Genomic DNA, 10531 nt, shown 5'->3' with positions numbered 1-10531 from the left:
GAGTGGTAAAGTCACTGGACTAGTAACACAGAGACTCAGACCAACACAGTGGCTCAGTGGTTAGCACGACTACCTCGCAGTGCCAGGGCATGGGTTCAATTCTACTGTCAGGTGACAGTCTGTGCAAGTCCTTCCTGCGCTTCTTTCCACAGTCTAAAGATGCACAGGTCAGGGTGGATTGGCCATATTAAATCATCTACAGAGTCCTGGGACGTGCAGGTTAGGGTGGATTGGCCATGTGGGTGGCATGGTGGCACTGCTGCCTCACAGCGCCGGAGACCCGGGTTCAATTCTCACCTCAGGCGACTGACTGTGTGGAGTTTGCACATTCTCCCCGTATCTGCATGGGTTTCCTCTGGGTGCTCCGGTTTCCTCCCACAATCCAAAGATGTGCAAGTCAGGTGAATTGGCCACGCTAAATTGCCCGTAGTGTTAGGTGAAGGTGTAAATGTAGGGGAATGGATCTGCGTAGATTGTGCTTCGGCGGGTCGGTGTGGACTTGTTGGGCCGAAGGGCCTGTTTCCACACTGTAAGTAATCTAATCTAACCTTAAATTGTCCCATAGTGTACAGGGCTGTTCAGTTTAGGGTGGATTGGCCGTGTTCAATGACCTATAGTGTCCTGGGATGTACAGGTTAGGATGGATTGGCCGTGTTAAATTACCCATAGTGCCCTGGGATGCGCAGGTTAGGATGGATTGGCCATGTTAAATTCCCCATAGTGTCCAAAGGTGTGCAGGTTAGGGTGGATTGGTTATGTTAAATTACCCATAGTGTTCAGGGATGTGCAGGTTTGGATGGATTAGCCGTGTTAAATTGTCGCGTGGTGTCCTGGGATGTACAGGTTAGGATGGATTGGCTGTGTTAAATTGATCTATAGCGTCCTGGGATGTGCAGGCTGGTAGATTATAGTCATAGAGATATACAGCATGGAAACAGGCCCTTCGGTACAACTTGTCTATGCCGACCAGATATCCTAATTAAATGTAGTCCCATTGGTCCATATCCCTCTACACCCTTCCAATTCATGTATCCATCCAGATGCCTTTTAAATGTTGTAATTGTATCAGCCTCCACCACTTCCTCTGGCAGCTCATTCCATACACGCAGCACCCTCTGCATGAAAGTGTTGTCCCTTAGGTCCCTTTTATATCTTTCCCCTCTCACCCTAAACCTATGCTCTCTAGTCTGGACTCCCCCACCCCAGGGAAAAGACCTTGTCTATTTATCCTATCCATGACCTTCATGATTTTATAAAACTCAGCCTCCAATGCTCCAGGGAAAACAGCCCCAGCCTATTCAGCCTCTCCCTATAGCATGAACCCTCCAACCCTGGCAACATCCTTGTAAATCTTTTATGAACCCTTTCAAGTTTCACAGCATCGCTCTTATAGGAGGGAGACCAGAACTGCACACAATATTCCAAAAGCGGCCGAAACAATGTCGCAAAAAGACCTCCAACTCCTGTACTCAATGCTCTGACCAATAAAGATAAGCATAGCAAACACCTTCTTCACTATCAAGTCAAACAGTCAGGGCAGGGAGGGACAAAGCAGAAAACGAGGTAGGACTGATAAATTAAACTGCATTTATTTCATTGCAAGAGGCCTAACAGGGAAGGCAAATGAACTCAGGGCATGGTTAGGAACAGGGATGGGCAGGACTGGCAGCTTAATGTTCTAGGATACAAATGATCCAGTAAGTACAGAAAAGCAGGGCAGGAGAGAAGGGGGAAAGGCTTGTCTTGTAAGAGATTTGAAAGAGATTTGTGGGCGGCACGGTGGCACAGTGGTTAGCACTGCTGCCTCACAGCGCCAGAGACCCGGGTTCAATTCCCGACTCAGGCGACTGACTGTGTGGAGTTTGCACATTCTCCCCGTGTCTGCGTGGGTTTCCTCCGGGTGCTCCGGTTTCCTCCCACAGTCACAAAGATGTGCAGGGTCAGGTGAATTGGCCATGCTAAATTGCCCGTAGTGTTAGGTTAAAGGGGTAAATGTAGGAGTATGGGTGGGTTGCGCTTCGGCGGGGCGGTGTGGACTTGTTGGGCCGAAGGGCCTGTTTCCACACTGTAAGTAATCTAATCTAATCTAATAACATTAAAGCTGTACTTAAGAAGGATATTCCTCGCAATATGTCCCTGGACGTTATTTGGGTTGAACTGAGAAATAAAAAAGGGATGATCACCTTATTGGGATGGTATTATAGACCCTCTAATTGTCAGCGGGAAATTGAGGAACAATTTTTTAAGGAGATCTCAGTTATCTGTAAGAATAATAGTGTTTATGAAAGGGGATTTTAACCTTCCAAACATAGGCTGGGACTGCCATAGTGTTCAGGGTTTAGATGGAAAGGAATTTGTTAAGTGTGTACGAGAAAATGTTCTCATTCAGTTTGTGGATGTACCTACTAGAGAAGGTGTAATACTTGACCTGCTCTTGGGAAATAAGGCAGGGCAGGTGACTGAGGTGTCAATGGGGGTGCACTTTGGGGCCAGCGACCATAACTTTATTAGTTTTGAAATAGTGATGGAAAAGGATGGACCAGATCTAAAAGTTGAAGTCCTAAATTGGAGGAAGGCCAATTATGACAGTATTAGGCAAGAACTTTCAAAAGCTGATTGGGGGCAGATGTTCGCAGGTAAAGGGATGATGGAAAATGGGAAGCCTTCAGAAATAAGATAACAAGAATCCAGAGAAAGTATATTCCCGTCAGGGTGAAAGGAAAGGCTGGTAGGTATAGGGAATGCTGGGATGACTAAAGAAATTGAGGGTTTGGTTAAGAAAAAGAAGGAAGCATATGTCAGGTATAGACAGCAGAGAGCAAGTGAATCCTTAGAAGAGTATAAAGGCTGAGGACTTTCCTTAACAGGGAAATCAGGAGGGCAAAAGGGGGACATGAGATAGCTTTGGCAGATAGGGTTAAGGAGAATCCAAAGGGTTTTTGCAAATACATTAAGGACAAAAGGGTAACTAGGGAGAGAATAGGGCCCCTCAAAGATCAACAAGGCAGCCATTGTGTGGAACCACAGGAGAGGGGGGAGATACCAAACGAGTATTCTGCATCAGCATTTACTGTGGAAAAGGATATGGAAGATATAGAATGTGGGGAAATAGATGGTGACATCTTGAAAAATGTCCATGTTACAGGTGTTGGATGTCTTGAAACACATAAAAGTGGATAAATCCCCAGGACCTGATCAGGTGTGCCCTAGAACTCTGTTGGAAACTAGGGAAGTGATTGCTGGGCCCCTTGCTGAGATATTTGTATCATCGATAGTCATAGGTGAGGTGCCGGAAGACTGAAGATTGACAAACGTGGTGCCACTATTCAAAAAAGGTGGTAAGGACAAGCCAGGGAACTATAAACCAGGCCTGACATCAGTGGTGGGCAAGTTGTTGGAGGGAATCCTGAGGGACAGGATGTACATGTATTTGGAAACGAAAGGACTGATGAGGGATAGTGAACATGGCTTTGTGCATGGGAAATCATGTCTCACAAACTTGATTGAATTTTTTAAACAAATAACAAAGAGGATTGATAAGGGCAGAATGGCTGACGTGATCTATGTGGACTTCAGTAAGGCTTTGGGCAATGTTCCCCACGGGAGATTGGTTAGCAAGGTTAGATCTCATGGAATACAGGGAGAACTAACCAGTTGGGTACAGAACTGGCATGAAGGTAGAAGACAGAGGGTAGTGGTGGAGGGTTGCTTTTCAGACTAGAGGCCTGTGGCCAGTGGTGTGCCTCAAGTTTCGGTGCTGAGTCCATTACTTTTCATCATTTATATAAATGATTTGGATGTGAGCATACGAGGTATAGTTGGTAAGTTTGCAGATGACACCAAAATCAGAGGTGTAGTGGACAGCGAAGAAGGTTACCTCAGATTGCAACGGGACCTTGACCAGATGGGCCAATGGGCTGACGAGTGGCAGATGGAGTTTAATTCAGATAAAGCTTTCCTTTATTGGTCAGAGTATTGAGTACAGGAGTTGGGAGGTCATGTTGCGGCTGTACAGTACATTGGTTAGGCCACTGTTGGAATATTGTGTGCTATTCTGGTCTCCTTCCTATCGCAAGGATGTTGCGAAACTTGAAAGGGTTCAGAAAAGATTTGCAAGGATGTTGCTAAGGTTGGAGGATTTGGGCTATAGGGATAGGCTGAATACGCTGGAGCTGTTTTCCCTGGAGCATCAGAGACTGAGGGGTGACTTTATAGAGGTTTATAAAATTATGAGGGGTATGGATAGGATAAATAGATAAGGTCTTTTTGCTGGGGTGGGCGAGCCTAAAACTGGAGAGCATAGGTTTAGGACAAGAGGGGAAAGATATAAAAGGGACCTAAGGGGCAACTTTTTCACACAGAGGGTGTGCATGCATGGAATGAGCTGCCAGAGGAAGTGGTGAAGACTGGTACAATTACAGCATTTAAATGGCATCTGGATAGGTCCGTAAATTGGAAAGGTTTAGAGGGATATGGGCCAAGTACTGGCAAATGGCACTGGATTAATTTATGATAAGTTGGCATGGACAAGTTGGACCGAAGGGTCTGTTTCTATGCTGTACAGCTTTATGATTCTATGACTATGACTCTAACTACCTTGACTTCACTTTCAAGGAACTTTGAACCTGCACTCCAAGGTCTCTTTGTTCAGCAACACTCCTTAGGACCTGACCATTAAGAGTATAAGTCCTGCCCTGAATTGCCTTTCCAAAATGCAGCACCTCATATTTATCTAAATTATACTGCATCTGCTACTTCTCGCCCATTGGCCCATCTGATCAAGATACCGCTGTACACTAAGGTAACCTTCTTTGCTGTCTACTACACCTCCAATTTTAGTGTCATCTGCAAACTTACTAACCTATGTTCACATCCAGATCATTTATATAAATGACAAAAGCCGTGGACCCAGCACCGATCCTTGTGGCACACTGCTGGTCACAGGCCTCCAATCTGAAAAGCAACCCTCCACCACTAGCCTCTGTCTCCTATCTTTGAGCCAGTTCTGTATCCAAATGGCTAGTTCTCCTTGTATTCCATGTAATCTAACCTTGCTAACCACTCTACTAAGAGGAACCTTGTCCACACCTCACTGAAGTCCATATAGATCACATCCACTGCCCTGCCCTCATCAATCTCTGCGTTACTTTTCAAAAAACTCAATCAACTTTGTGAGACACAATTCCCAATGCATGAAGCCATGTTGACTATCCCTCATTAATCCTGGGAAATCCAGGGATCGGTAGTGGCATGGGCCATGGACGCTCTTTGGTTGGTCAAATGGCCTGGTTATATACTGTAGAGATTCTATGATCTGTGAACAGGTTGATTAGAAAAATAGGTAAATTAAAAACATCTTTAAAACATCAAAAAAAGCCTCGAAGCTAAAAATAATGAGTCTCATGGTAACCGCTGTCAATTTTGGTTAAATTCTGATGTCCTTTACAGAAGGAACTTGCCATCCTTTGCAAGTTCTGACCTATTGGGGACCTCAGACCCAGAATGAGGTGTTTGGTTTTTAACTGCCCCATGGGTGAGGTAGGGATGGACATACATGTTGGTCCAGCTCAGTGAGAGAAAATAATTCTCAAAAGCAGGGAGATCAACATTGAATGTTACAGTACAGAAGAAGGCCATTCCACCCATTGTGTCTGTAGCAGCTCCCAAAAGAGCTACCCAGCTAGCCCCACTCTCCAGCCCTGTCTCCATAACCCTCTAACATCATCCCTTCCAAATCTCTATTGAGTGATCTTCTGGAATCTCCACCACTCTCCCAAGCCAAGCATTCCAAATCCTAACAACTCTCTGAGTGAAGATGTTTCTTCTGATCTCACTCCAAGCTCTCTTACTGACAGTCTTGAAATTGTGACCCCCGGTTATTGACAATCCAACCAGTGGAAACAGAATATCCTATTTTTTTTAAATTAAGATTGGATTCCCTATAGTATGGAAACAGGCCCTTCAGCCCAACAAGTCCACACTGACTCTCCTAAGAGTAACCCACTCAGACTCATTCCCCTACCCTATATTTACCCCTGACTATGGGCAATTTTGCAAGGCCAATCCACCCTAACCTGCGCGTCCTTGGATAATGGGAAGAAACCACACAGACACGGGGAGAACATGCAAGCTCTGCACAGACAGTCACCCGAGGCGGGAATCGAACTTGGATTCCAGGCACTGTGAGGCAAGGAGAAAGTGAGGACTGCAGATGCTGGAGATCAGAGCTTAAAAATGTGTTGCTGGAAAAGCACAGCAGGTCAGGCAGCATCAAAGGAGAAGGAGAATCGACGTTTCGGGCATAAGCCTGAAGAAGTTGATTCTCCTGCTCCTTTGATGCTGCCTGACCTGCTGCGCTTTTCCAGCAACACATTTTTAAACTGTGAGGCAAGCATTGCTAACCACTGCGCTATTGTGCCACCCCATTTTACTCTGTCAAAATTGTTCATCTCAATAAAGTTGCTCTTAATCTTCTCTGCTCCAAGGAGAATTAGCCCAATCTCCCTAATCTTTCCTTGTATCTAAAATCCTTCATTCCTGTTCTCATTCCACCTACATCTAGGCCTGACCTCCACCTAGTCCTTGTCAGAGTAGGCCAGAGGTTACAGTTACCACCTTCTGCAGGTAACAGGCTGGGGATGATAAAGCAATACCCACATCTCCAGCATAAATTGCAAAAGAAATAGGTGACAAAATGGTTTGAAGGTGGAGACTGTGGGAGAAATGGGCTTATTGGCTTTTCATAGTTCCTTGCATTCTTAAATCAACAACTCACCCAAAACATGCACCCCCTGTGAAGGGTAAAGACAGCAGGCCTGTGGGAACACCATCCCCGCAAGTTCCCCTCAAAGCCTCACACCATCAGATAAAGGAGCTGAACTAGGCTATTCGGCCCATCGAGTCTGCTCCACCATTCGAACATGGTCGGTATGTTTCTCCACCCCACTCTCCTGTGTTCTCTCCGCAACCTTTGATCCCCTTAGTAATTAGGAACACATCTGCCTCTGTCTTCGATACACTCATTGCCTTGGCCTCCACAATGAGTCCACCCTGACTCACACAGTCTCTGCAGCAAAGTCCTATCTCTAACAGCATCGTGGGTGTAGCTAAACCAGGTGGACTGCAGTGATTCGAGAAGGCAGCTCACCATTACCTCCTTAACAGGCAATTAGGGATGGACAATACTGACCCTGTCCGTGGGGCACACATTCTGTAAAAGTAAAATAAAGAAGTTCGACATTTGGTCAGTAAGTGAGATCCACCAAACCCCACCGATCCATTCGATGCTAACTGTCGCAATCAACACTAAATTATCTGACAGCATTTGCACAGAGACTGTGTAATAACGGAATAAGGACAGGATTTGGAACACATTATCCCAGACTGGGCAGATTCAATCACCGTCTTATAAAGGGAACAAGATGATTCACTAAAGAGGACACATTTGCAGGGCGACAGAGAAGAGGCAGGAGAGTGGGAGTCGCTGAGGATCAGCACAAACGTAATGGGCCGAATGTCCTTCTAGACTGCAGCCACATACAATTCCGTGATTTCACCCTGTTCTAGCCCCCTTCAGGTTAATTTTCCAATTCTTTCACCTGGAGTTAATGGAACAGCAGTGAAGTTTGTGAAGGTTTGGGAGCAGAGACAGCTCTCTATTCAGCCAGGGATAATTAGAATGACTGCTGTACAAGCATAAACATGCACTTAATTTTTATAAAAATTCCCTCTGCTGGCTCTGGGACAAAACAGATGTTGGAATTTTCAGTTGGGTCTCATTACAGGGCCCTTTAACACAACAATGTAGCGGGCAGTATCTTGGGAAAGGTCCATGGCTGCTTTAGGTCCCAGACATCCTTTCAGAACCAAATTGTTATGGAAAGGCTTAAGGAACATGGAGCAATCTCATGATGATGTCATGGAGCAGCCCCTCACAGGGTGTAAGTAGGACAGTGGGGATGAAATTAAAGGAATGAGGAGACATGTGGAGTAAACCAACCAGCATTAGGTGATAAAGTTTGTAGGATATGTTTTTCAACAGCGTAACTGTAGGATTAGAGTCTGATTGTAGTATTTAGTCTTCATATGTCCTCAACAGTGAGATGAAGAAAGCCAGACTCTGTTGACAGTTCTCAATCTTGTCCTCTCCTTGATGTCTGCCTTGAACCCAAACTTATAGACATGGGTGTAAAACCTTCAAGTCAAGAGCGAAATGGGAGAGACGGGGCCCTCAATGTGGCAATCTAACTTGGACCTTGCCAGTGTTATGAGGTTGAAGGTGTATACTGTACCTTTAAGAGAGAGGGAATGCTGTTCTGCACAGAGAGCATACAACAGCAGTTTCAGAGACTGCTGGAAAATTGAAAATACATAACATTTGGCTGTGAAATAGATACCTGAGTTGGTTGCTGTTTTGACAACAATTCAAATTTGATCGGCTTAAATAATGCCCTAGGATACTAAAACCCAATCGAATTTGAATTTATTGTTTTGCCAACATCAAACCAATGAGACGATCTGATGTTGGGGGATATTAAAAAAGCAGGCATTTTGAAAATCAGTCAGAGCAACTACCATTGAGAGAGAGAGAGAGAAACAAGACATTGAAACACTCTCCATCAAAGGGACCTTTTCATTTGAAACATCTTCACAATGAAAAGAAAGATGATGACCCAGGGAGATCTTTAGCTAGAAGAAGAAAGACACCAAAGGTGACAGCCTCTGTATGGTTTTGAAATTAAGTTGATATAATTTTTTATGTGTTTTATTGGAACAGCATATTGTTATAGAGTTGGAGGTAGGTAATAAGCAGGTAAGAGAAAGACAGGGGCACTTAGAGTTGTGAATAGTTGTTGTTTAAGGTTCACTTCAAGAGTTAAAGAATAAATTGATATTATTTTGTTTAAACAGTGCAATTTGCGAGTTCTCTGTCACTCATTTTTTTAACAGATAATGAGGCAGGGTGAACGTTTCTAGGTGTTTGGTTTAATTAACACAGCACTGTGGCTCAGCAGTTAGTACTGCTGCCTCACAGCGCCAGGAACCTAGGTTTGACTCCCACCTTGGGCAACTGTCTTTGTGAAGTTTGCACATTCTCCCTATGTCTGCGCGGGTTTCCTCCAGGTGCGGGTTAGGTGAATTGACCACGTTAAATTGCCCATGGTGTTATGTGTGTTAGCAGGAGTAAATATAAGTTAGGGGAATGCGTTTGGGTGGGTCACTCTTCGGAGGGTCAATGTGGACTTGTTGGGCTGAAGGGCCTGTTTCCATACTGCAGGAAATCTAATAAATAACAGAGGGGGTACAACGGAAGAAATGCAGACAATGTCTAACTAGAAGGACCCACAAAACATTCCTGGTCTGCGCCTTTTGTATGATCCAAGATTGTGTGCCCTGCCAGTCAGTTATTCACTCACAGGATGTGACATCACTAGCAAGGTCAGCATCCCTGATCAGGGGAAGAGTCACTCACATTGGTCTGGAGTCACATGCCGGCCAGTCTGGGTAAGAACAACAGTTTCCTTCACTAAAGCATGGTAGTGAACTAGATACAATACATGACCTCCCCCGCTCACAGTTCCATGGTCATGACCAGGGACCAAAGGACCACCTCTGCTCTGTATGAATCTATGAGTCACAAGACTCTTCAATTCCAGATTTGCATTGACCTTAACTTGTAGCAGGATCTGAACCCAGGTCCCCAGAACATTATTTGGGTCTCTGGATTCACAGCCCGACTGGCAATAATACTACCAGGTCATCACCTCCCCCTTAGTGCCCCTGGACACAGACCTGGGTCTGGTTCCTTTGCTGGGTTCAGTGAATCACAAAGGGAAAGGTGACTGGCGCCTGGTGAAAACAGAGAAGATTGTGGAGGTGGGGAGGGGCATCTCAAAGGTCCCCATACTGGATAGAGACGTTCGAAGGACCCGAAGTCAGCTCATTGTCAAGAATGGAACCAATTCCAGAAACAATTCAAAGATGTAGGTAAAGAATTGAAAATGTTGGCTCGTGGCCCATTCCCAAAAGCTGGAACAGCCAACACCCCTTCAGCTTCATTTATCGTCCTGCTGAAGCAGAGCCAAACCCAATCCTTCAGCTGCTGACCGCACAGGAACACCATATAACAGCTGCTATGCCTCGCCTTTCAACATGCAAACCCTCACCCGGCTGAACAGACAAGAGCTCCCCCAGCTGGCGGATGTGGGAAATGATGCTGACCCTTTAACCCTTTCCTGTAATCGCCGCACACACAGCGCACAGTTAGATAGGGCCTTCAACAAAACTAGACGTCCCCAAGCACAGTATCCCAAAATCAGACACAGACTCACCCACAGGGACATGAGCAAAGACTGGGTCCAGAGGGCGGTTAGAAATGGGGTCTGACAGGAACAAGAGGTAAGAGGGAGAAAGAAAGGGACAGCTGGGGGTATAGAGACGGGGTGGGAGTGGGGAAGTGAGGGGGAGGTAGAGAGAGAGAGATAGGGAGGGAGGTAGAGAGAGAAAGGGAGAAAGGGGAGGTATAGAGAGA

The sequence above is a fragment of the Chiloscyllium plagiosum genome, chromosome 39 (genome assembly GCF_004010195.1).
Source record: "Chiloscyllium plagiosum isolate BGI_BamShark_2017 chromosome 39, ASM401019v2, whole genome shotgun sequence".
Lineage (NCBI taxonomy): Eukaryota > Metazoa > Chordata > Chondrichthyes > Orectolobiformes > Hemiscylliidae > Chiloscyllium > Chiloscyllium plagiosum.
The sequence above is the reverse complement of the archived record's forward strand: the minus strand, read 5'-3'. Positions refer to the sequence as shown.